Below are 26,018 nucleotides of genomic sequence, written 5' to 3'. Positions count from 1 at the left end.
ATTTTGTTGCTACTCAAAATCTGTGCAGTCTTGAAAAAAATCTCCATATTTCTGGGCTTTGGTTGGCCTAGTTCCTATAGTGAAGGAGACTAGATGGAACTAAGACCCTTTCCAGCTATATTGTTCTATGAGAAAGATTGTTCAGCAACCTCACATCCCAGATTTTCTGGGACACCCCACCTCCAAAGTATTATGGCCTGTTGTGCCTATAAAATTATTTATACCCATCAAATGCTGAATCACCATCACCTGATTTATACATTGAACAGACCATCAGAGGTGGGAAAAGAATGATGAGAAAAGGCTGGGGAGAGTGGTGTTAAAAGATAATTTTCATAGAAAGGTAAAATCGTGACCCTCATACAGATATAAAAATGTGTACATGTTAAAGATTTGATTCTACTCATTAATCAAAGACGGAACCGACAGATGTTATAACCGGTTCAAGAGAATCTGAAGAGAGACATTTAAAGATCAGGAATATTGAAATGAGAATGCAAATAGAACAAAACTGGGTTTTTTTCCAGGGGGAGTGGAGAGAGATCAATTGAACCTATACCAGACAGGGAAGCATTTGCATGTCTGTCAGTTACCTATAACATACAAGTTGTAAAATAGCTCAAGGACAGTGAAGGCTAGAATCTGATAACGGGAAGGGTGTGCTGTGTGCAGACAATGCATAGTTTCCCATGAAGCACAGTTTTTCTCTACAGTGGAAATAGCTTCATACGGACTATGGCATTTTATTGTGATTTCTGGTTCTTCAATGGCTGTCTGGGGAAGGATCTCAGTGGGGACTTGGGTGTGGACAAGAATCACCTGGGAAACTTCCAAATCAGAATCACACCTCCAGACCAAACTGCATCCAGGGTTCTAACAAATGTTGCAAACAATTAGAGGGCCTTTTCAACTGCTTTTTGAGGTTGAAGTTATGATTGAAGGAGACCTAGAAAGTCAGCTGTGTGTATTTATAGGTGCAGTATTTCTTCCTGATCCTTTGAGGAGCCTTTTGTGACTTTCTTGATGTGGTTTAAGGGTCATGAAACTGTTAAGTGTTAGTTCACCGAGGGCTAAGGACCAATGTGCACACTGAAGGCAAGGCAAAGTCAAAAGGAGAAAAATGGGAATTAAAGAAATAAAAAGAGGGAAGAAGCATTGGTTTGCTGCCAGAACACAGATGTCATGAAAACCACTGCTAAACCTAAGCCAAGATGGGAAAGGAATAAACTCCTATGAACATGGTCATCACTGGACACGTAGATTCGGGGAAGTCTACCACTGCTGGCCATCTGACCTAGAAATATGGTGGGATTGACAAAAGAACCATCAAAAAATTTGAGAAGGAGTCTGCTGAGATGGGAAAGGGCTCCTTCAAGGCGCTCTGGGTCTTGGATAAACTGTAAGCTGAAGGTGAGCTTGGTGTCATCACTGATGCCCCAAGACACAGAGACTTTATCAAAAACATGATTTCAGGCACATCTCCTGCTGACTGGGCTGTCCTGATTGTTGTTCCTGGTGTTGGTGAATTTGAAGCAGGGATCTTCAAGAACGGGCAGACCGTCAGCATGCCCTTCTGGCTTCCACACTGGGTGTGAAACAACAAATTGTTCGTGTTAACAAAATGGATCCCACTGAGCTACTCTGTGGCCAGAAGTGATACAAGGAAATCATAAAGGAAGTCAGCACCTACATTAAGAAAATTGACTCAACCTCGACACAGTAGCATTTGTGCCAATTTCGGGTTGGAATGGTGACGACACGCTGGAGCCAAGTGCTAACATGCCTTGGTTCCAGGGATGGAAAGTCACCTGTGAACATGGCAATGCCAGTGGAACCATGCTGCTTGAGGCTTGGGATCGCATCCTGCCACCAACTCGTCCAACTGACAAGCTCTTGCCACTGCCCCTCCAGGACATCTACAAAATTGGTAGTATTGGCACTGTCCCTGGCGGCCGAGCGGAGACTGGTGTTCTCACCCCTAGCATGGTGGTCATCTTTGCTCCAAGCAACTGAAGTCAAGTCTGTTGAAACGCACCATGAAGCTTTGAGTGAAGCTCTTCCTGGGGACGGTGTGAGCTTCAGTGTCAAGAACGTGTCTGTCAAAGATGTTCATCATGGGCAGTGTGGCTGGTGGGACAGCAAAAATGACCCACCAGTGGAAGCAGCTGGCTTCATGGCTCGGGTGATGATCCTGAACCAGCCAGGCCAAATCAGGGCTGGCTACACACCTGCGCTGAATTGTCACACAGCTCACATTGCTTGCAAGTTTGCTGAGCTGAGGGAGAAGATTGCGTGTTGTTCTGGGCCCAAATTCTTGCCGTCTGGTGATGCTGCTGAGTTGATGTGGTTCCTGACAAGCCCACCTGTATTGATAGCTTCTCCGCCCATCCGCCTCCGGGCCCTTGTGCTGTTTGTGAGATAAGAGACAATCGGTTGCCACAGGTGTCATCAGAGCAGTGGACGAGAAGGTGGCTGGAGCTGGTACAGTCACCAAGTCTGCCGGGAAGACTCAGAAGAATAAATGAATATTATCCCTAGTACCTGCCAGCCTGCTCTTAATCGTGGTAGAAGAACGGTCTCAGAATGGGTGGTCTCAATTGGCCATTTAAGTTTAATAGTAAAAGACTAGTTAGTGATAATAATGCATCGTAAAAGCTTCAGGAGGAAAGGAGAATGTTTTGTGAACCATTTGTTTTTGTGTGTGTGTGAGGTATTCCTTTTAAAAAATCAGTACTTTTTCATGGAAACAGCTTGACCAAAAATCTGTCACAGAATTTTGAAAACCATTAAAAGAAAGTTTAATGAGAAAAAAAAAAGTGGGGAGTGAAGACTAAGATGAAGAGAATGGAAACAGGGAAGAGAGGAATGAGCTGGTGCAGAGGCGGCAGGGATGCCTCCCGATAGATCTACGTTGTTAATAAAAACAGCATTTCAAAGTCACGTGCACGTGGAGTACAGGTAAAAAGAAGTTTGATTTCCAAAGCTCTGCCGCTTTATAGATTCCCCACCTCCACTGGAAATCTAACATGGTCACAATTTTGAGGAATTTATCAGGGAGTATGCTAATTCTATTATAATACATGAAATATACACTGTTCCTGCAATGTTACACTTTAGGGGTTTTTTCCCCTCTCTTCCGTGCTCCCCACCCTACACAAAAATTGAAAATAAAGAAAATCATTGATTGAATCCCTAAATTGAAGTTTTTTCTGTTTTAATTTATTTTTAAAAACCCAATACTGTATTATAATATACTGGACTAAAGGAGATATAGTTATTTCTAGTTCTGAAAGGAGAATTTGTGAAAATGCCATTTCAGGACTTTAGCTCAGCAACTAAAATGAAATGTGAAAGAGAAAGAAGACATGAAATGTGGACAACTTCATGGTGGTTCTAGGAAGACTAAGAATCACTAGAGATTGAGAGTTTAGATGGAGGAAAGATGGCCTAGGGTCAGGGCACACTAGACTTGCTATTTAGTTAAAGCTTTATAACCTCCCAAGATGTTATCCTGGAGTCACTCTTAAAATTCGATGAAACTAGGTAACTCTCACACAGAGGTCAGCTCAAAATGGGAGGCAGTATTATCTTGACTAAATCCTTTGGGAACTGTGGATACCAGGTAGGAAGGAAGGCCCGTGGGTTTTTGACATGACATAGTGCAGCTGGGCCAGCAGACTCCCAGCTGGCAGGGAGATCAGTGTGTTTGGAGGAGGCAAAAAAGGTTAAACTAACCAGCACCATGAAACAAATGAAAGAATGCTACTTGAGCCTCTCTGAAGTCAAAAGTTTCATATAAAGTGTTTGGTCCTACAGACTAGTTTCTTTTTCATTGTTTTAACCTAAGGGATGAAGAAAAATAAATCAATGTCAGATTAAAAAAAAAAAAAAACTGCTGGTAGCTCCACACAATATATTAAAAATGAAAATACTCATTTGCTTGTGGGGAGAAGAGAAAGCCAATAAAATTTAGAGAAGCTTCCTTCTAATAGTACACATTGTTTAAAAGGAACTTTAGAGCTATTATTCCTCTTGTGATCTTCCCCCAAAGCTACAGAGGTGAGCAAAATCTACCCATATTGCACTGCTTTCTAGCTGTCATGTTTTAAATAGCATCATACACACACCTTCCAAGTTCTGAAAAGCCCATTCGTGTTTTATATAAAAGCAAGTTACCAGAAATGGGCAGAGAGCACACTCCTAAATATAGCAACATAATTACTGTCATGTAAATTATCTCCTCTCTGTAGCCTTAGAACAATGAGATAAAAGGTTTATCTTGACAAAGTTTGAATAAGTAGAGGTGGAATTGATTCAGAATCTCCATAACTGCTCCATCCACAGGCACTGGGAGGGGGAAAAGAGAGCTCCTTTAATTTCACTATCAGCACTCCTTCCTGTTCATTTGCATTTGGGGAGTTTTTCCACAGTGCATTCATTTGCTAGTGAGATAATGTGTCCCAGCATGATCAGATAAGAGAGGGATAGAATTACTAATGATGAAAAGAGGCAGCACAAGGGCAAGAAAGCAAAGCAGCCCTTCCTTTTCTTGCCTAATCTGGATGGATCTGAATTTCAACCATCTCATTTTTTTTTTTTTTTTTTTTAGTGGTGATGGTGGGGCTGTTTTCCAAAGCTGGGTTAAGACATTGCAAATTGAGTTCTACACATTCTTTTTTTTTTTTTTTAAAGTGCCATTCAAAGAAGGAATGTGATGTCATTGTGCTGACTGGCTCTTCTATTCTGGCTGTTTGTATGTACTTGTCAGTTAATAAATTGAGGGCAATTTAAATCAACTGTCACTCAGTAAGCATCAGCTGTTTTCCAGGTACTATGGAAATAATCAACAACACAAAGGTCTTGTCCTTTAAAAAAGAATTCTAAACGGAAAGAAAGCTTTGATTCACAGACATGTTTAATGATTAGAGTAATGCGGTGTTACTAGTAGCAGAGCCATCGGAAGATCAAAGATAGAAATACAGGTTAAATGGAAGGAGTGGAGGTGATGTCTTATCCTGTGCTGTCTTTAGGTAAGTGTAGGGTTTACCCAGAGGGCTCAGTGGACAACAGTTCAATACTCCCTAGGACAAGTCAAAGTTAGGAAGCCAGCAGTGGGCATTGGAGCTGGGAAGCAGAACAGCGAGTTTGGAGTTCAGGAGTCTCTGGCCTGCAAACTAGACAATTACCCTGGCCCTTGATTTTCTTTATTGCAAGCTTCCAAACGTCTCCAGAATAGGAAAACTGTGTCCTTTTAGGAAAAATGTGAGAAAGCAACAGCATGATGATCAGCATTTCAGTGATATAGATAATGTAGAGACCAAGTTCAAACACCCTTACATAATGAAAAGGGTGTAGTAATACACAATGAGAAAAGATGATTTTGCTTTAACATACCTAGGAAGCTTTTTAAAGGTAGCTTGGAAGCATGAAGCACTCAGTTGGCTGACCTGACTGGGTGAGGCTTAGCTTCCTTTCATCTATTGCCTGCTGCCCTTTGGGTCGAGTACTTACTTCCCTGGGATAAAGGAAGGCTCCTGAGTGAGTAAAAACGTGCCAAATTTGAAGTTACACTGCTGTAGGTCACCCAGAAACACCGCAAGTGTGAGTTGGCTACTAATCCACTCTTGTTTCGCTCTGCCAGCCCATGGTGGTTAAGCTTGTTTGGTATTGAAATCCGCCAGACTGAAGAATGACACCCTGGACCTTGTCACCCACAGAAAGCAAAAGGAACTATGAAATAATCAGTCTCATAAAGAAAATAGTGTTTCTTTAGTGGAACATTGCTGTCCGCTAAACAGTTGTTACAAAGGAAATGTAGCTCCTATAATGGGGGACTTTTTTCCAAAGCTATTTGTCCAAAGGTGAGAGTGTCATAGCAATAATCCTAAAAATGAGAGTGGAGTTATGAAGGAATCCTTTGCAACTCTGCACCCCCATATTCTAAATGTATTCATTTCCCAAAACTATCAGGACATATCCTAAATTAAGACTAACGCACAAACCAAAGCAGCATTGTACCACCATTTTTCAACCACAAACCCCCATCCCACTGATGGGCTGAACTAGGGCAATGACAGAGGAAATAGAGAAGGGAATGGAGGAAAACTGGCAAAGATGGATTGAATATGGGCAGGAGGGGCAGTGATGGAAAATTATGTATCAGAGCTAATCCCTAAATTTCTGGATGGAATGATGGTGTTTTTATTGAAATAGAAACTCTGCAGGAAGATGAGGATTGGAGGAGAAGGACCATCGTGGGGAAGAATTAGAAAAGAGAATCTCCTGAAAACAGAGAAATAGGGACAACAAGACAACAGGACTCGGAGGAGATGGTTAGGAACCAACTCAGTGCATAGGTTGAAGGATTAACTTTAGAAAGAGCAAAGAGGGACACTCTTCCTCTAAACAAGGAAACATCTTGCTCTAAGCTAGGAAACTCCTTCCTTTAAACTAGGGAACTAACATTTATTGATGGCTTTGCATGTTCCTAGCATGAGACTTCGGCACTTCTCATATGTTAGGATGCTGTTAAAAGAGAGCAGGCTATTGTATGACAGCCTTTATTCTCCCTGTGTCTACAGGACAAGGACACTGGCTATGATTTAAAAAGATAGAGGTCAGATTAAAAATGTGGATACATTTGAGGGTATGCATTAGGGAAGGCGAAAGGAAAGTGACTAGGGATAAAAAAGGAATGCCAAGTGGTATTGAGAGCTGGATATGCATAGGTCAAGGTCTTAATTTTTTTTAGACAAACTAAGTGCCATGTGGATATAATCCAGGGTCACAAATTGCTTTCTTCATTCTTAAAATGGTTATATTCTTTAAAAGCTAGGCTGAAAAGAACAGAGAAAATCAAAGTCCCTAGCATATGTCTGAGCCGGTGCTTGCAAGTATGGAGGGTTCTTAAATCCATGCCCTTCCCAGGTCAATAGGTTAAACACAAGCCTATGTTACATGGGTTCAGATTCCCTGCAGTGTTCCCAAGGGTTTAATCCTACAGATTAGCAACACTGGGACACAGGATTCTTGCCTAACTCTGCGAGCTCTCTTCACGGGTGTTTTGTGAATCTCTGAGAGGTGTGGTGCAAATGAATAAAAGGAATCTAGTCAAATTTCCTGGAAATGTTCCATATTCTAGCAAAAATAGTTACAGTAAATTCTCTTCTAACACCCAGTTGAGGGGACTTCCCTGGTGGTCCAGTGGTTAAGACTGCACGCTTCCACTGCAGGGGACACGGGTTTGATCCCTGGTTGGGAAACTAAGATCCCTCATGCCGCTCAGCGCGGCCAAAAACCAACCAAACAAAACAACAACAACAACATAAAAAGAAACACCCAGTTGAACAAGTAGGCTCATTCAATTTAACAAGCATCTGCTAGGCACCCCTAGGTGTGAAGCACAGTGCTAGGCCCTGGGAGGGGGGCAGATACTATGATGATGATGATGATGATGATGATGATGATGATGGTGGTAAGGTTGCTTTATGGGGGAGGGGCTTACTATGCACCAAATACTGTTCTAAGCTCCCTATGTGCATCCATCTGAGTAAATGTTTATTAACAGTCTTAGGAGGGTGGGTCTAATCCCCGCAATACAGAATTGGAAACTAAGGCATGTTGGTCACTCTCTGCCTCCCTGAGGCTCAAGGTAGTTAAAGTCAAGCCTTGAGGAAAGACCACCTGTCTTTCCCTTGCTTCTTCCACTCTCACTTTAAAATTATTAGCGGGGAAGTTGAACTCAGAAGTTACCAGGGAAATAAAGTGGACTTTTACATCAAGTCTAGATGTTGAGAAAATCGACCAATTCTTTATTGTCGTATCATATTAAATCATATCATATCAGATGTTCTTGATTGTCATAAAGATATATTTAGAAGTGTGACAAACAGCCTTGAAAAAAATTGTCTTTTGATGGTTGATTGTATTGGTTAATGGATAACTGAAGCCAGCTAGGGGCAGCCATATACACAAGACAATCAATCTTTTTTTTTTTTAAACCTTAAAATGTGACAGAAGTGTGAGTGCTTCTAATGAGAACATGGAAGTGACTGTGTAAAAAAAAGCGTTTGAAAGCATTCTAATATGATAATTCATATTTTATTTGAGTCTCTTCTAATGAAAAAAAAAGAAGAAATTATGTCTATTGGGAAATATCCAGAAACATTGTATATTTATGTCCTAAGATAGTTTTAGGAGCTTCTCTATTATCAAGATTTTTAAGAATCATTTTCATAATGAAACCATACCTTCATTAAAACATCCATGGATCATTCCATTTAATTTCTTTTAACCCCACCAAAAACACGTCACCTACCATTTGCAGCCTCAAGGGTATATACAAATTTGTTAAACCATCTTTAGGGAAAAGCTTGTAGATTTTTCAAGCGTTTATGCTTAGTTTATTAACATTATTTAAATTGTGACATAACCAGTGTTGCTTTGCTGCCACTACTTTGGAAATGTTTAAACATTATTATAACTTAGCTCCACATTCCAGTTTTATCTCTAAAATTAATGCTTTTAGGGTCAATTTATGCCTGTCAACAAGTAGTGATCAGAGATGTGAGCTGGCTCATAATCCAGAGGTACTAGGTTACAATGTGTTACCATGGAAACTGTGTTTTATTGCATCTTCTCTTCTTGATTTAAGGCATTTGACAATCACAGCAACTGTTTGCCAGTCTTCCCACATCATAAAAAATTCAAAAACACAAACAACCAATAGGGAAAAAAAAAAAGAAAAGGAAAGAAGTGGGGGTGGGGATCCTCTACTGTTCTTGGACCTCACCAGAAACATGAAAAAGAAATGACACCTTATATTTAACATGGACCTTTTGTGAATAGTTTATCTCTCAGAAAGTGCAGGAGTGTTGGAAAATTCAATCAGTGGTTAGTCATCGAATGGACCTGTCTGCCTGTGGTTCATTTTGTTTATTGCATCATATATCTTTTATGATCACTGGGACTTTAGCCTGAAACAGCATTTTCTTTAACAAGAACCATGTTTCCGTTAATGTTGTTTATTGCATCTGAAACATTACTCCTTGAAATCATGGTACATTTTCTATCGAGCAAAGGTCTGCAACAGACTCTTGCATGAATGTGTTTATTCAGAATCTAGAGTTAAAAAAAAAAAAAGGGTCCAGTTCATGTAACATTAATCACTTTGCCAGTGTTCAGCTGAGGTCATTGCCACATTCCTAGCAGTATTAAGGCAAGTCAAGATTAATTACGTACATTAAACCTTAGAAGGGAAGCACGTGAAAGGGATCTCAAATTAGACATTTCTTAAAAGACAGAGAAATGACTGTGGCGAAATGGGCTAACTCTGCGGCAGTTTGACTTTACAGCGTGCTTGCTTTTACTACATGGGGTCAATACCGACTCTGTGAATCTGTAGGCATCCTTCTTCCTATCTCTGGAAGTTTATAGGTCAAATTTAAGGTCTTTCTGAGCATTCAAAATGAAGATTCATTCACTAAACAATTTTTTTGTACATGCTACCCACCAGGTACCGGCTAGGAACTGTTCACCCAAAGATGAAACAGACATGGTCCTCCCTTTCCCGCTCCCTCCAAGAACTGCATGATCCACCCAGGGAGATGGGTACCAGATGTGCACAATCTGAGCAGAGTTTTGTGGGAGTACAGAGGAAGGAATGATTCATTGTGATGGGAAGTCAGAAAAGACTTTACTGACATTAACTTTACTGGGGTAGAAAGGTGAGCAAAGCCGTCCAGGCGGAGACCTAGTGAGTGTTCCCAAACTAATTAGTGATTTGATGGGACTGGAGCTGAATTCTTTTGTGCAAGAGCTGAAGGCAGCAGCAGAAGATGAGATTGTACAGTAAGTTAGAGCCAGACTGCAAAATCTCTGAACATGTACTTTATCCTAAAAGCAATGAGAAGTCTTTGAAGAATTTTAAGTAGGAAAATTTAAAGAACCAGATTAAGTTAGAAACTGAATACAACTTGGGGTGAGGGCAAGTTGGATGGCAGTTTCATTGGTAAGAAACTAGAATCATTGTCTTCAAAAAGGAGGAGAATTCAGTCATCCATGAAAGTGATAACAGCTTATGTTTGGCCGTAGAATGGAGAGAGACATATATTACAGAACCAGATGTGATAGGAATATTCACCTGAGTTCCTGAAGGGAGCCAAGGATAGATGATGGAGAAAAAAGAATACAAGATGGTGTCAAGGGATCTAGCTGGGTCGAATATGCAGATGGTAATGCCACTAACCAAAGCATCCGAGGTCGTGGGAACATTCAAATGGTGATTTCTATTAGGATGTTGGACATACTACACGGCACTAATGAATGATGTTGGGACTGGATACACTGATTTGGGGACCATTAACTTATACCAGGTTAAGTCGTCAGGGAAGATGAGAATGTTTAAGGGGAGAAGGTAGAAAAAGAAGGAAAGACAGTCTAGGGAAGAGTTTCTGGGGGAGAAAGTATTTCTCAGTTGTGTGATAGTTTTCACGTTGAGAAAAAAAATTAGAGGCTTGAGGAATTTTTATGTTTTTCTCTATCTAAATAAACAGTAAACTTGTACACAGAATAATAATGTCTAAGAGAGAAAATTTAAGAACAAATATTTGATTAAAAATATTTTACCACTGGTTGCATATATATATATAATGCAATCTGTATTTAAGACGCTAGTGGGCTCATATTTGGAAAGAAATGTTTCATATGAGAGGCTTACATTATTTTGAACCATTGCAGCTTTAAATGTTCATAATATGCATATTTAAATATGTTCTTACATTGTATGTGACAGATTTACATACTTCCCATGTCACCATCATACACTTCCATTAAAGATTTATTTATTTTTAAAAATACGTTTTATATTCCCATAAAAAGAAGAAATTAAATCGTAAAAATACACACCAAGTTAGTGTTTATAGTCTAACTACTACTCTCACAAAAAAGCATTAGAGTCGGTGTCTGTCTTGCCCGTGTTGAATAAGGAGAGAAGGCCCAGGTAAGAGCTTAGTTTTGGCTCATGGAGTTTTGTATTTCAAGGACTTAATTTTCCTAACAACGTAGATACAACAAATGTGAAATACAAAAATGTTGCCTTCTAATAGAGGAAAGGGTTGAAATCGTATTCATCTATGCTTGGCCTCACCTTTATTAATATTGAAAATTGAAGAATTCATTATCATCCAGTATCAAGAAATCATTGGAAAAATCAGTACTACATGTAGAATTCAGGAACACCATTTGGGGGAGGTTTATGCCTTCTGACTAGTTTTCTATTCATTCATATAATCATTCATTCATTTAGTAAGAACTTACTGAGCAGCCATTATGTTCCAGACTCTACTAGTAGATGTAGGATGCTAATATAGTCCTTGCATTCAAGAAATTAATACTCTTGGCAAAAAGGTGAGATAGAGTCTCAGATTGCTGTTGTGATTGGCTATGCCAGCTGGGCTCTGTACAACTCCAGAGGGAGCCATCCTTTATAGGCTATAGTGTAGCCCTGGAGTGATCCCAACCCCAGCCTAAGCCAGTGGGCACCTGCATCTCCCTGGTCATAGTGATTAGCTTGGAGATAGGCATGTGACCCAGTCAGAGCCAGTGAGATGTGAAGAGGTGTTTGCTGGAACTTCTAGTAAAAAGAAGTTCCCTTTCTCTTCCTGAGAGCTCCCCAAAGGAGACTGTTTTCTACTGGATGATGTAGTGTGAGATATAAGGAATTGCTTCAGGTGTTTTGCCACTGGGAGCTATGAGCCTGGAGTTACTGAGTTCCATCCTGTGGAACCTGAAGAAGGCAGCGATATGGTGGGCAGGATAGGGGGAGGGAGTACCCGGGTCCTTAGTGACGTCATGGGAGCAGTGGATCAAGCCTCTTAAAAGGCCAGGACTAAGTCAGTTGCATAAGCCCATACCTTCCCTTGTTTTTTGTTGTTTCTTGTTGTTGTTGTTTTTGTTTTCATTTTTGTTTTGTGCATAAACCAGATTGAGTGGGTTTTCTTGTCACAATTACAAGAATCTTGACATAGTCACCAGTACTGTTACCTCTTGTATAATGTGTAACTTTTATGCCTATTCAGACAATCTAGTGGCCATGTTCTTCCACATGTGTATTCCTGCTTAGGGTAACGTGGATCCCAGTGCAGTCAGTGAGAGGATGGATAAAGTTCAGCCTCTTTGAGAGCTTGACCTCTAAGATCAGAGGTGGCGCCAACTGCTTTCCAATCCATCGATTCTCATTCAACCTGATATGGAGATGATGACAAAGAGAATGAATATTAAAAAAAAAAAAGAAGTATTGAACATTCAAAGCTAACCTTCCAAGCTGACTTGACACTATCTTCCTAGATTTGGAGGCTTTTTGTTTTTTATATCCTCAGTGACACATAGGAAAGTGCTTAGCATTTATGCAAAGCTTAACAAAGATTTGCTTAAATTTTTTTATGTGTTTTTATTGTGGTAAAATATACATAATTTACCATTTTAATAACCATTTTTAACTGTATCATTTAGTGACATTAAGTACATTCACAGTGTTGTACAACCATCACCACTATCTATTTTCAGAAATTTTCCATCATCCCCCAAAGAAACTCTGTACCCATTAAACAATAACTCTCCCTCCTCCCTGCAGCCCCTATAACCTCTATTCTACTTTGTTTCTATGAGTTTGACATTTTAGGTACTTCGTATAAGTAGAATCATGCAATAGTTGTACTTCTGTATCTTATTTCACTTAACATAATATTTTCAAGGTTCATCCATGTTGTAGCATAAAGATTTGCTTTCAAATATGTTCCTCTCCCTTTCCCCCAAGAGTGTTTAATTTCTGCTATTCAAAAAAATAATATGTAAATATTGGGTTAATCTTTTAAAAAATTAGACCATACTCAGGAACGGACACATATTTTGGACCCAGAAGGAACCAGGCAGTGTACTAATCATTTAACAGACATTACATTATCCAGTGCTCACAATCATAACAGTTGTGTCACTTCCAAAGACCCACAGTCGCAGCATCACATGATATTGTAGCCAGGATATGATCTCAGTTCACTCTGACCCAGAGACCATGCTTTTCCCATTTCTCCAATGTTCCATAGAATTCAAATCAGAGAATGGTCTAACTATAAGCCTATTTCTAGTTTTTTAATATCTTTAACATTTCCAGGATAATAGATTTATCTTTCTAGTTAGGTTTTATTTGTGCTGATAGAAAAACTAGTTCACACTAGTGAGGTTTACTGAAATCTTTGGCATGAGGTTACCCTCCAGAAACCTACTGAGGGGTAGATAGTCTCATCCAAGGACTCAAGCCTTCTGTGTCCAACCCAGGGTTCACTACACACCCAGCACACACATACTCAGCTTGCTGTTTGTCTGAACGCCTACTGTTCTTTGCACATGCTAACCCCTCAGTACACTTGCACTGAACACATGGTATCCTTGGCTTCTCAGAGAGGATCTAGGCTCCATCAGACATTAGTGCTGATGACTCCATGACCATTCTTTAACAAGCTATAGGTCCAGACAAAATTTTAAGGCCAAGATGGAGTTAGCCTCTGCATCTTCTGCCTTATACGGTCCCTTCAAGTTTCCTCTTCTTATTTTAATCCCTATCAAAAATAAACAAATGCACAATTACCTGTGATTCTTTAGGATACACTTATCATGATTACAGAGCTCACCATTCTTCTTGCCCCCCTGTGCTACCATTCCAGCTGCCCCAGAGGAACCCTGCCCAGCCACCCGAGAGCAAAAGGACCAGGGCCACTCTTCAGCTCAGATCTACATGATTGTCTGGAGACGTCTTTAAAAGGAAGGAAAAAGGCTTCTGAAAAAAGGTATTTCATTTTCTAGAGGCTGAAAAAAGTGGGTCAGAGGTTTTTTCCAAATCTAGGGCAAACCTGTTTTTTTGGCTAAGGACTTTATAAGACATTGCTCTATTTAACAAGCAAACCGCAATGCCACGTATCTGGTTCCTCTGAGAGAACTGTCTCCCTAAGTTTGGATCATCGCTAAGTGTGCGCTCATGCATTCTTCACTCACGTATAGTTTAACCTTGCCAGTGGCTCTCCTGGGACACTTTGGGGGAATTAGTGTACACACTGGCAAGCGAATAGATAGTGCAGTTAATAGCTGGAATCCCAGCTCCAACACTACTTCCTGTGAGGTTATGAGCAATTCTCTGAGCCTCTCTCTAGCTATCATTTATTTATTGCTGTGTAACAAAGCAGTCCAAAACTTGGTAGGCTAGAGACAATATTATTATTGTGTGGGTCAGCAATTTGGACTTGGTTCCACTGGGCAGTTCTTCTGGTCTCTATGGGATCACCCATTTAGCTAAGTCAGACAGTGGCTCAAATGGGGCTGCCTGGTCTAAGATGGTCTCATTTACATGTTCGTCTGGGGCACCGCCGTTCTCTGCCCCATCACCGTTCCAGCAGGCTAGCTTAGACTTGTTCACACAGTGGTCTCAGGGTTGTAACCACAACCCAAAGAAAGCAAATCCATCTGCAACACTTTCAAACCTCTGCTCACATTTGTCATGTCCCATTGGCCAAAGAAAGTCTCATGGCCAAGCCCAGATTCAAAGAGTGGAGAAATAAACTCTACCTCGTTTTGGGAGGAAAGGCAAAGTCACTTTGCAGAAAAGCATGAGTATGGGAATGGGAGGAATTATTGTAGCCACCTTGCAAACAAACTCCCTTTTTTCTCTATGAAATGGAGACAATAATATATGGAATATAACACTATAGCGAAAACTAAACTTATTCCCTCCTCTTTGTTAATTAGATCACTAGGACATAGAAATGGAAAAAGTGTGGGATAAGGTAAATTCAACCCTCATTATGGAGGGTTCTAAACGCTTTATCGAGGTATTGGTTGATATTTATCTCAGCCAGCAATGGAGACTTACTGATACATCATGCACAAGTCGAATGACATGATCTGAATTTGTTTAGGGAATGACCACTGTTTAAAATTATCTGCTTCATTTGTTTGTTTTCTTGTTTATGATCTATTTTCATCTATCCATGAGATTATAAGTACCATGAGACAGAATAAGGATTTTGTCCAGTTTTCTGTTCTGTCCCCAGCATGAAGAGCTTTGTCTGGCTCAAGAAATGCTTGCTGTTTAATTAAATGTAGTCCAAGTCACTTCAAAATTCCTCCTGTGACATGACTTATAAACTTTTTTCACTGCACTCACCCATATCAAGATGCAGGATGTCCTCTAGTCCTCAATGTCCTCTGGTACTGTAAACAATCCCCCTTGTATATTCAATGACAATTAGAGAAAGGAAGAAGTATCTCTTGATCTGGTTACTTCACTTTTGTTAAGATTGAATTTCTTGGCTCATGTGGAACTTTTAGGTCACTAAAATTCCTAGGGTGTTCTCCTAACAAACTATTAGTCCAAATCCTAGTGTTCTCTCATCCCAAAATGGTCACTAAAAATAATTAAAATATCATGAATACGTAAGTGTTGCCCCTGTTTAGTTTTATCTTCACTTTCTGACTCATCATTCTAATTTGTCAAGATTGTTCCGAAACTACATTATGTCATCAAATACATCTGCTTGCCTTCTCAGTTTTGTACCAAATTCAAATTTGATAAGCACACTTCCTCTGTCTTTAGCAAAGTAGATGGTAAAATGTTAGACAAGGAAGCCTTCATATGGCGACCTGCCACTACTGTACCCCTAGACATCTTCTCTAGGTTTAACCAGCACACACCCACTCAACTCTCCTATCCTCCAGTTTTCATTTCTCTATCCTTTCCGAGCATGTCATTAGCAATTTGGCATATGTCTTGCTGAAATGAAGGTATCAAATGTTTGTAGCATTCGCTTTTATACCAACCTACTTAACCAATCCCATTTTTTAAAATAAAAAGAAATGATTTGGTCATGGCTTGTTTTTACCTTCTCGTTGACTGATCTACATGCAGCCTTACCTGACACTGGATCCATTTTCTTTACCTTCCTTCTTAAAAAGAGGATGTTTCCAGGGGAAAACATCCCTAATTCACTTGATGTTCCATCCTTCTACTAGGACTTCTCCTATTATCTCCTCATATCTTCTCACAGACTTCAGGCATCCCTTCTCTTCTGTAGTGGCAGTCTTCCTTCTTCATTGGATCATAGCCATTACCACTGCAGTATTTGTTCTCAAATCTGATTTTGTGCCAGAATCACCCAAAGGACTTGTTAAAACACAGATTGCTACATCTCACCCCCAGAATTTCTCATTCAACAGGTCTGACATGTGAGCTAATCATTTACATTTCTAACAAGTTCCCAGCTAATGCTGGTGCTGCTGGTCTGGGGACCACATTTTGAGAACCACCAACCTGGTATATCCCATTTCATTAAAAACAAAACAAAACTTTTTCCTGATTTTATTAATACCTCCAAAAATGGTGCTCCTGTTCCCTCTTCCCTTTCATAGCCAGACTTCCTCACAACACTGTCTACTCTCACAGTCTGCACGTTCTCACCTCCTGTTCACTCTGATACCACAGAAACATCTTTTAGCAAATTTACCAATTGGTTTTCTTGTTGCCAAATTCAAAGGTCATTTCTCTGACCTACTCTTATTCTCTCTTCACCACATTAAGAATGTCTTTCTAAAAAAAAAAGAATGTCTTTCTTAAAATGCTTTTCTTCTCTTAGTTTGAAGATACCATGTTCTTTTATGCTTTGCCTCCTAATTCCCTGACTGCCTCTTCTCTTTTCCTGGCGGACCCTATTCTATCCAAATTCTAAATGCTGGAGTGCTTCAGGGCTTGATTTTAGACCTTCTTCTCTATCTCATTCTCTCCCTAGAAAATACCATGGTAAAACCTTATACAATGGTTTTAAATACCATGACTTCCACATTTATACCTACTAGCCAAGACCTCTCTCCTGAACTTTAGACATATATACAAGTAAAGATCCATCATCCACATTGGATGTCTCTCGATCATCTCAAAGTTAAATCTTTATTTATCAGCTTAAACCTAGTCCTTTCCCAATTATCCCTGTGGTAGAAAGAATTATGGCCCTCCCAAAGATGTCCACATACTAATTCCTAGAACCTGAGCATATGTTACCTTACATGGAAAAAGGGACTCTGCAGATGTAGTTAAGATTAAGGACCTAGAGATGGGAAGACTATCCTGGATTATTTGGCTGGACCCAGTATAATTACAAGGGTCCTTAAAAGTGGAAGAAGGAGGCAGAAGAGAGAAGTGACAGTGGAAAAGAAAACTAGAGATATGACAGTATGATTATCCATTCTCTCCAACCCTCAACCCCTTAAAACCACCAATTTGCTTTCTGAGTCTGTGCATTTACCTCTTCTGGATATTTCATATAAATGGAGGCATAAATTATGTGACCTTTTATGTCTAGCTTCTTCCACTTAGCATGTTTTCAAGGTTCATCCACATTGTAACATATATCAGTACTTTGTTCTTTATTATAGCTGAATAATATTCCTGTGTGTGTGTGTATGTATGTGTATTTGTTTACCCATTTATCTGTTGATGAACACTTGGGTTGTTTCCACTTTTTGGCTATTGTGAATAGTGCTGCTATGAACACTTATGCACATTTGTTTTCAATGGTCACAAATCCCATTTTGGAATTTGGAATGTAGGCAGTGATTTCTAGACCGTAAGCCTTATTTAGTTCTTGCCTGTTTCTGATTTTCTCCATATTTCTCATGCCCCAGGATTTTTCAGAGTCATTGAGAGTAGCTTAATGATCATTCCAGTTAATTATCATAGAATTCTTCATCAAGTTGTTTATTCTATGGATTAATACAGCAGGTTTAAAATTTAATAGGGCTAGAGACAGAACTGGGAGTAGGCTGGAAGAGATTAAGGAGAAGAGTGGTAGGTGTCGTTAAATTGATGACTTTTTAAAAACAAGCACATTACAAAATAATCAATTTACTCATCCAGTGATAAACTTTATGTTTCCCTCGGAAATGTTAGTAACTTCACGTTTCCCTCAGAAATGTTAGTAGCTACCAATGCTTTCTGAATTAGGTACTTGGAACCCCTTGGTAGTATGTTCAGCACCGTCTCCAGTGTTAAAAAGTTTTAATCCGCAATTAGATATATATTAAGCCATTAAAATATCATTGCATTTTAATGATTTGAATCTATGAAAATATGTAAATTAGTAATGGCTTATTAAACTTTACAGTTTCGGGTTATCGTACAAAAAAGATCTGTACATATAAAATGTTAGAGAGCAAAACGCCTTTTGTGTATTGTATTACATCATCCTTCAGCAAGGATGACAACAATGGAAATGCTCATGCAATTCCTAATTTTAAAAAATAAATATATTCGCTGTTATGAATAGAAATTATTTCCATGAAAGCCAAGTACGCACAGTTGTTTGGGTCTAAGTGTGTTATCTTGATCCCTGGCACTCAATTTTGTGCTTTGGAAGGCTCTACTCAATTCAAAACATAAATTTGGAAAAGGCATCCTCTCTGGAGCCCTTTGAGAGCCTGTAGTTATGGTGGTTACCTAAATATTATTTCCATAGCTACGTTGGCTTCTAGCCACAGCTGAAATGCGTATCAACAAGCTTGGTGTGAAAATGGGCAGGAGGGGGAAAAAAGAGGAGACAGAGGACACTAATTTTCCTTCTTCGGAGTAGGAGGTATAATGTCTTTATAAAGTAATAATTAAAAGAAAAACAATTACTGGAGCCTTATCTGGACCATGCAGCTGTACTTCCTCCTTTTGCATTAGCAGTGTTTCGAAGGTTATGACAAACCATGAAAATTGCATCTTTAGAGGAGTTTTATTCCTTTTCCTATGATTTGATTGAAACAGACAGCTACATTTTGTGTATATATAATTAGGCAGTAAAAGAGGCTTTGAAGGCAGGTTTCCATTTAGTATGTGAGTCACACACACAACAGCCTTTCATTCACCAGCCAAAGACTGATCTTTTTAATGCTTCAGCTCGCTCAACATGTTTTCTGAATGCTACATCTTGCACTGAGGGGGAAAAAAAGGGAAAGAAAAAAAAAATCAGCTTTTCGCCCATATTTCTTTCTTTTTTTCATCTTCTTTCCAAAGGGAAAACAATCTGAAAAGCCAATCTAGGAAGTCTTTGGTGATTTAACCTTACGACAAACTGATTTTTATCGTCCTTCTTCCAGATTGTCGTCGGGCACCAGTGAATGCTTCGCCAGCTCCTGGCATGTCTAATCTCTCTCATAAAAGGCCATTGTGGCAGTAAAACTGAGACCAATGGCTTTTTCATTCTCCACCTCTCAGCTCTCCAAAGTAATGGCACTGGGTCTCCTCTTCGTGTTTTTCTTTTCAGATGCATAGTTTCTTCCTTTAACAAGGTTAAAAAGGGGGGGCGGGGATGGAGGAAGAAGGAATCCAATCCCATTTTCTTAGTGCCGGTCTCGTACGTGGCATGAAGTGATTTTTTTTTTTTTCCTGAACTTGAATTAGGAAAAGCATTTGAGATACAGCCTGTTTTTAGGGAAGTGATTTTCCTCTGAGATTTTGCGTACAATGAGAACAACCCCGGGTGTATTTTTTTCTCATAATAGAAATCAGGCCTATCAACTGTGCATCCTCATGCCTTATCTGATTGAAAAGCAGTTACCTATTAATCTCCATCCTTTCATCTCCCTGTGTCCCATTTGCTTTCTCCTGTCCCATTCTGACAAACCGGAAGATGGAGAGAAATAATATCAAGCTACTTGGCTGATTTAGGCAAGTGATAGTTTGTGTTTGTAGAATGCCTTTCATCGGAGGACCTCAAAGGGCCTGAGGAACATTATCACAAAGGGCCCAGCTCCAGCATAAAGGGCATGGAACAGCTATAGTCATGTAAATCTAAGTTTCTAGAGTGATTAGTACCTTGGTAACCAAGAGAGATGAGCCAGGTTCTCATTTCTGATGTGAAATTCGATGTCCACGCAGGAATTTCAATTTCCAATCCAGGCCCCACCACAAGATAAACCACTCAGTATTCAATTTACCTCCTGGGATGTCCCCCTGGAGAGTCTGCTCCCCAAGATGAAGGGCTTTACATGACAGGCAGGTGTATATATTTCTTCAGTTGGCCTAATCTAATAAAGCTGGGCATGATGTATATGTGCAAAATGTTGCCATGTTAAATAATTCAGAATGAAACTGCCTTTTTTTAGTTGTGCTACAAATAGATGTCAATCTGCATTTGATGGTGCCTGTATCCCACAGGGACTCAGGACCAACTGAAAGGAATACATTCCTTGTGCTGGTTCTGGGGGAAAACACTGGGGACAGCTCCCCTGACTGAGCCTATGTGATTTTGCCTCAAACCAAATGAAATCTTTCAAAGTGGACTCTTTTTGCTGGTTCTGTTTTTGTGATTATGGAAGGAGCAGCTTCCATTGAAGACTGTTGTACCTGTCAGGACTTCCATGTAAATCTGATACAGAGCCTTCTTTTTTTTTTTTTAATTTATTTTGTTGAAGTAGAGTTGATTTTCAATGTTGCGTTAATTTCTGCTGTACAGCAAAGTGAGTCAGTTATACATACATATATATGTATATATATTCTTTTTTTTTTGTATTCTTTTCCATTATGGAAAAGATAATAGGATATTATCTTTTATCCTATCTTTTATCCTATTATCTATTATCCTATTATAATAGGATATTATATTATTATATTAAGATATTGAATATAGTTCCCTATGCTATACAGAAGGACCTGGTTGTTTATCCATTGTATATATAATAGTTTGCATCTGCTAATCCCAAACTCCCAATCCATCCCTCCCCCACCTCCCTCCCCCTTGGCAACCACAAGTTGATACAGAGGCTTCTTATTGTAAGAGATGGATGTGTACACGGTCAAGGCCCAGGCTGAACATCAGTGTCTCTTCCTAACAGTCCAACTTTTTTGCAGACTTTCTCCTTCCTCTTCACAATTCTCCCTTCTTTCTACCTCACAATCTCTTTCCCCCTCCCAATCTTATTCCCCCAAACTGTGGATTTTTTGAAAGAATTTTTTTTTTTCATGAAAACCATATCTTGAGCCAAATTTTTATTGCAGCTTATCTCAAAGTCATGAAGTTTGCGTTCATCATTTCCGTATTAACCATAGCGACACATGGATCTATCTGGTTAGAGCTCCACACTTCCCTAGCTTTATGCTTCTGAACTTCAGCGATGGTTTGCATTTACATGATAAAGCAGAACAGGCATTATTTTCCAGTTGGAGCCTTTTTGCTTATGACAGTGAAATGGCAACATTATGAAAATGATCCCGCCAATGTCGGGAGTTTCCTGATAACTTCTGAATGCCAGTCTGTATTATCAACCTAGCCTAATTTTATCAATGGCTGTGATAAAACAAAGGAAAGCTATGTCCCGTGGAACTAGGGAGACCACAGAAGTCAGTTATTTCATCAGTCTTAAACAGCTGATTGGAATCCCAGCTTTGTGTTACCCTGAAAGAGGCTGCAGCAAACGGCCAGGGATGGAGTGGAAGATGCCCAGCAAGCCCTCCTCCTGTGCATCCCATGATCACACAGAACCAGAACAAGATTTTTCTGGGGCTGGCCCTATTTTAGATGGGAAATGCTTAGTTAATATTCCCTTTAAGGCAAGCATTTTTTTGCTGCTTATTTTAAACCCAATCCAGAGGAATATTCTACATTTAGGAAAGGAGATCTTCGTTGATTTTTTAAGGAAGGAGTGGGGGCAGTAAGAGCGTTAAAGTTCCTCCTGCCCCCATCATTTTCCCTCATATCATCCTCTTCTATTTTCTTCATAGTGTTTCTTACTATCTGAAATTATCATTTTTATTTACCTGTTTACTTATTTCTCAGTTTCACTGGAATGTAAACTCCATGACAGCAGGGACTTTGGTATTTATAATAGATATACCTGGTGCCTATAACAGAGCTTGGCACACAATGGATGCTCAAGAAATATTTGTTGATTGAATGAATGAATGGATATTGATAATATGGTGAATGTCTAGAAATAGCTCCTTCTAACCAGATATATCAACATTTGATAGATTTCTGACTCTATAGTTCTATAAATATTTAACTAGTATAGAAATGACCTGATTATTTTGATTTTCGTTTGGTATAAACATCAATCCACTAGAATTAATTCCAAGCCAATGTCCAGTGACTCTCTACATCTACTTTATCATATCTACACTAAAATGAAAAATCATATACAAATGAATGACACAGAATCAGTGCAAGATGCTAATGTGAAGTTATAATTTTGAAACAAAGCTTAGATGTAGGTTTTGGGTGGTTTATTGTATTCAAGTTCATTGGTAGTTTGTGGAAGTCATACACTGCACCCCTACCAACTAGTGGATGAATCAAGGACTGGTGTCGCTAAATCCAGTCCTCTTACTGTTCCTGCCTTCTTTGGAGGTCATGGAACACAGCGGTTGAGCAGTGGACTTTGAACTTGTGCAGGCCAAGCTCCAACTCTCCTACTATGTCTCCATTTCCTTCTCCCCAAAATGGGATAATGGTTCCCATCTCAATTTTGTGAGAGTGAGAGATTTTAAAAAGAGAATTATGTAAAACACCTAGCACCATGTCTGGCACATAGCACTTAATAAAAGTTAGCTCTAAGCGCTAAGAAGTAGAAGTATCATTAGTCTCTTACTATTATTCCCAAGCCCAGTGTGATAAGCCAGTCTTAACTTATGGAATCTTTTCCTTATGTCTACATTGTCTCCAGTTCAAGGTCTCCCTTCATTAGCCTTTCGAATTTGTTTGACCCACTTTTGCTCTTTCATTGGAATGGATCAGTCAACAAACCTGCCTTTATTCATGGCTGTCCGTGAACTCTATTTAGTCTCCTAACCCAGTACCACCAGCATTATCCATCTTGCCCATCTCTGGAACCCCAGATTCTTAATTCAGCCACCATCGTGAGCCAGTCTCTCACTCTGGACTTAAAAAATGGTTTCAAAGATGGCTCTGAGTAGCTAGAATATTAGAATAATCTTGCTACCATCTCAAACGTATGGTCTTGGGCAAAATACATGCAAAAGCTGAGCTTTCATGTTTTCAGCTACAAAATTAAGGGAGTCAGAGTAGAATATTCTTGAAGGTCTTTTCCAGCTAAAAACATTTGATTCTAATTATGTAGTATTTTCTTTACTTCCATACCTGGTCAGGTTGGATTTTCAAAGAATTTCTACTATAGCAAGGTATTCAACCTCACTATTATTTTATCAAGTATCAAACTAACTGATCTAGATAGCACATTTGCTATTTTGTCTTTATCTCAACATCCCCCATAGCTATCAGTTTATAATATCAGTTTCTAACATACTCTTAAGCTCATATGTATAGAACTGATTTGACTCCTCTGTCAATTCACCCTGGAAATGCAATTTCAGTATATCATATTAGTAAATTTATTCTACCTGTTTGTATGACCCACAGCAGTCAAGATGGAGTATCATCCAACTACAGGCTTATTTGATAGTTTCACTAGTCCACATATAAAATGAAAATGCATTGCATTTACAGATGGCTTTATATTTTCCAAGTACATTCATACACATTATCTCTTATGACCCTCACAAACTAATGAGGTAAGTAGAGCAAGCCTTATTGTCCCAGTTTATAACAAGAAAAACTGGGGCACAGCAGAAAATGTAAGTGGCTTGCCCTAGGTACCACAGTTGATTGGTGACATCTAGGACAAGAACTTGGGATTCTAACTCTGAATTCAGGGTTCTTTCCATGGTGCCTGCCCCCATTCACATGGGGGCTCATCCTCCCAAGTGCAAATCACCAAATCCTCTGCTGCTGTAAGAGATCTCTCCTACCCAGTAACCACATTGCTTTATTTGGGCAGAATTAGTCAAGGAAATATTATATAAAAGTAGAAAAAAATACATACACACACATATACATATGTAATGTGAAAAGCTGATAGTATAGGTATTTCCAGTTTTCAGGTTTTAGATGTTAGGTGTTGCTGGAGAGAATAAAAACCTTGGCTTGGTTATGCTTGGCTTAATTGCCCTATTACTTCTTCTGGTATGGATCTTAGTGTGGAAATCATCTATTAATCAGCTAAAAATAATAAACAAACTCTAGGATTCTTGTGAAAAATGGGAAGCATTGCTGCTTATGGGAAGCAGAGAAAAATGCTTACCATTTGAATTGTGAAGTTCATCTGTTTACAACCCTGAACGAACTGTTGGGTTAGCTGCTTACTCTTGCTGACTTTCACTCACCTTCACAGTTTTACTACTGTAACACCAAGGGCATTGATGTTAATCTCTTTCAACTTCAGAAAGCCTAGATGTTTTAAAATTTTGCCCCTTCTTCACTCTTCCTTCCCTCACCTCTTTCACTAGTGAATCCATGTATCATAGTAGTTGTCCTTCCATTTCTTTTGGTTTGCAAATTTTGTAAAATCAGGTTTCATTTGTATATTGCGCAATCGACTACATGTCTAGTCACAGCTTAAACCCTATAAAAGAAACATAAAAGAAGTAGAAAGTACCATCTGTCCACTTGAAGTCTCGAAACACAAGGTACATTTAAGAAGGAACTATAGAAAAAATATATGACGAACTATGGAAAACTAGATCATGTAGTACACAGTGCAAAGAAACAATGAAATCACAGAAGTAAAAAATTATTTGGACTAGAAACCATGGTGGGTTTAGACTTAACTTTTTAACCTTGGAATAATTGTATGGCTTGGATTACGGAAACCAGTGAAAAGAACAGTGGATTATAGGTACAGTCATATGATGTTGGTTTTAGGAAGATAGCATGGCCTCACAAGAAAAAGGGGGGGGCAGTTGGTTTTGGACTCATATAGCGTTGGCTTCAAATTCAAGCTTGGTGTCTTTCTAGCTACAATAATAGGAGTTACCATTTGAATGCCTGTTTTATACCAAGTATTATGTTACACTCATTATTTCATTTAATCCTGCAAGTAACTCTGCCTGAGTTAGGATGTCTGGCACATAGTAAAAGCTCAATTGATGTGTGTTAACTTATTTAATACTAGAGTATGGTCCTTTTTCTATTTACAAGGAAGCCAAAGCTCAAAGAAGTTATATTACTTGCACAAGATCACACAGCTAATAAATTTACTTTTCTGAGTTGGTTATGGGTTAAATGAAATACTCTGGTTAAAGGTTTAGTACAATGCCTGGCACACAGAGAGCGCTTAGATAAATATTAGGATAAAACATCTCACAGAAGTAAGCTGATATGGAATGAATAAGGAACAATAAGGAGAGCAGTAGCACAACCATTTTTGAATTTTTAGCAGTTTAAGGCAATGTGCTCAGAGTTGATAGAACTTCAAATGACCCATGTAAAGCAAATATTTGATGAGACGTTTGCTTTCATGCTCAGCCATGGCCACTGTTACTTAGTTTTTTCTGTCTCATAATTTGAATCCTAAGCATAAAAGAGACAACTAAATGACTTTTTCTGGAATAGCTTCCATTTTCCATATTTACTAGTGGTTTAAGAATAGTTTCTGTAGGGATATAAAATGTTACTTGATACTCCTGACTTGTATAATAACTTAATAACTCTTTGAGGTGTTGATATCAAACCATAAGCTTTTTTGAAAACATCCTAAATATCCATTCAGTCTGTTCAGGCTTCTATAACAAAATATCATAGACTGGGTGGCTTCTAAACAAGAGAAATTCATATTCTGCAGTTCTGGAGACTGATAATCCAAGATCAAGGTGTCACCAGTGGTGAGAGCCCACTTCCTCAATGAAGCACTTCCTTGATGATGGCCATCTTCTTAATGTAAACTCACATGGCAGAAGGGGCAAGCTGGCTCTTTGGGGGTCTCTTATAAGGGCACTAATCCCATTCATGAGGGCTTCCCCCTCCTGACCTAAGCACCTCCCAAAAATCCCATCTCCAAATACCATCACATTGGGCATTAGGATTTCAACATATGAATTTGGGTGGGGGAGGACATAAATATTCAGTCCATGCAATTCATCAATTGGA

At 39.2% G+C, this 26,018-nt stretch overlaps 1 pseudogene; it reads left to right on the top strand.

The window, feature by feature from the left end:
- The first annotated feature begins 1,211 nt into the window (after positions 1–1,211).
- LOC133089899 (elongation factor 1-alpha 1-like) lies at positions 1,212–2,525 on the top strand (annotated as a pseudogene).
- The last annotated feature ends 23,493 nt before the right edge of the window (positions 2,526–26,018 follow it).

Source organism: Eubalaena glacialis, chromosome 4 (assembly GCF_028564815.1).
Source record: "Eubalaena glacialis isolate mEubGla1 chromosome 4, mEubGla1.1.hap2.+ XY, whole genome shotgun sequence".
Taxonomy (NCBI): Eukaryota; Metazoa; Chordata; class Mammalia; order Artiodactyla; family Balaenidae; genus Eubalaena; species Eubalaena glacialis.
The sequence above is the reverse complement of the archived record's forward strand: the minus strand, read 5'-3'. Positions and strand labels throughout refer to the sequence as shown.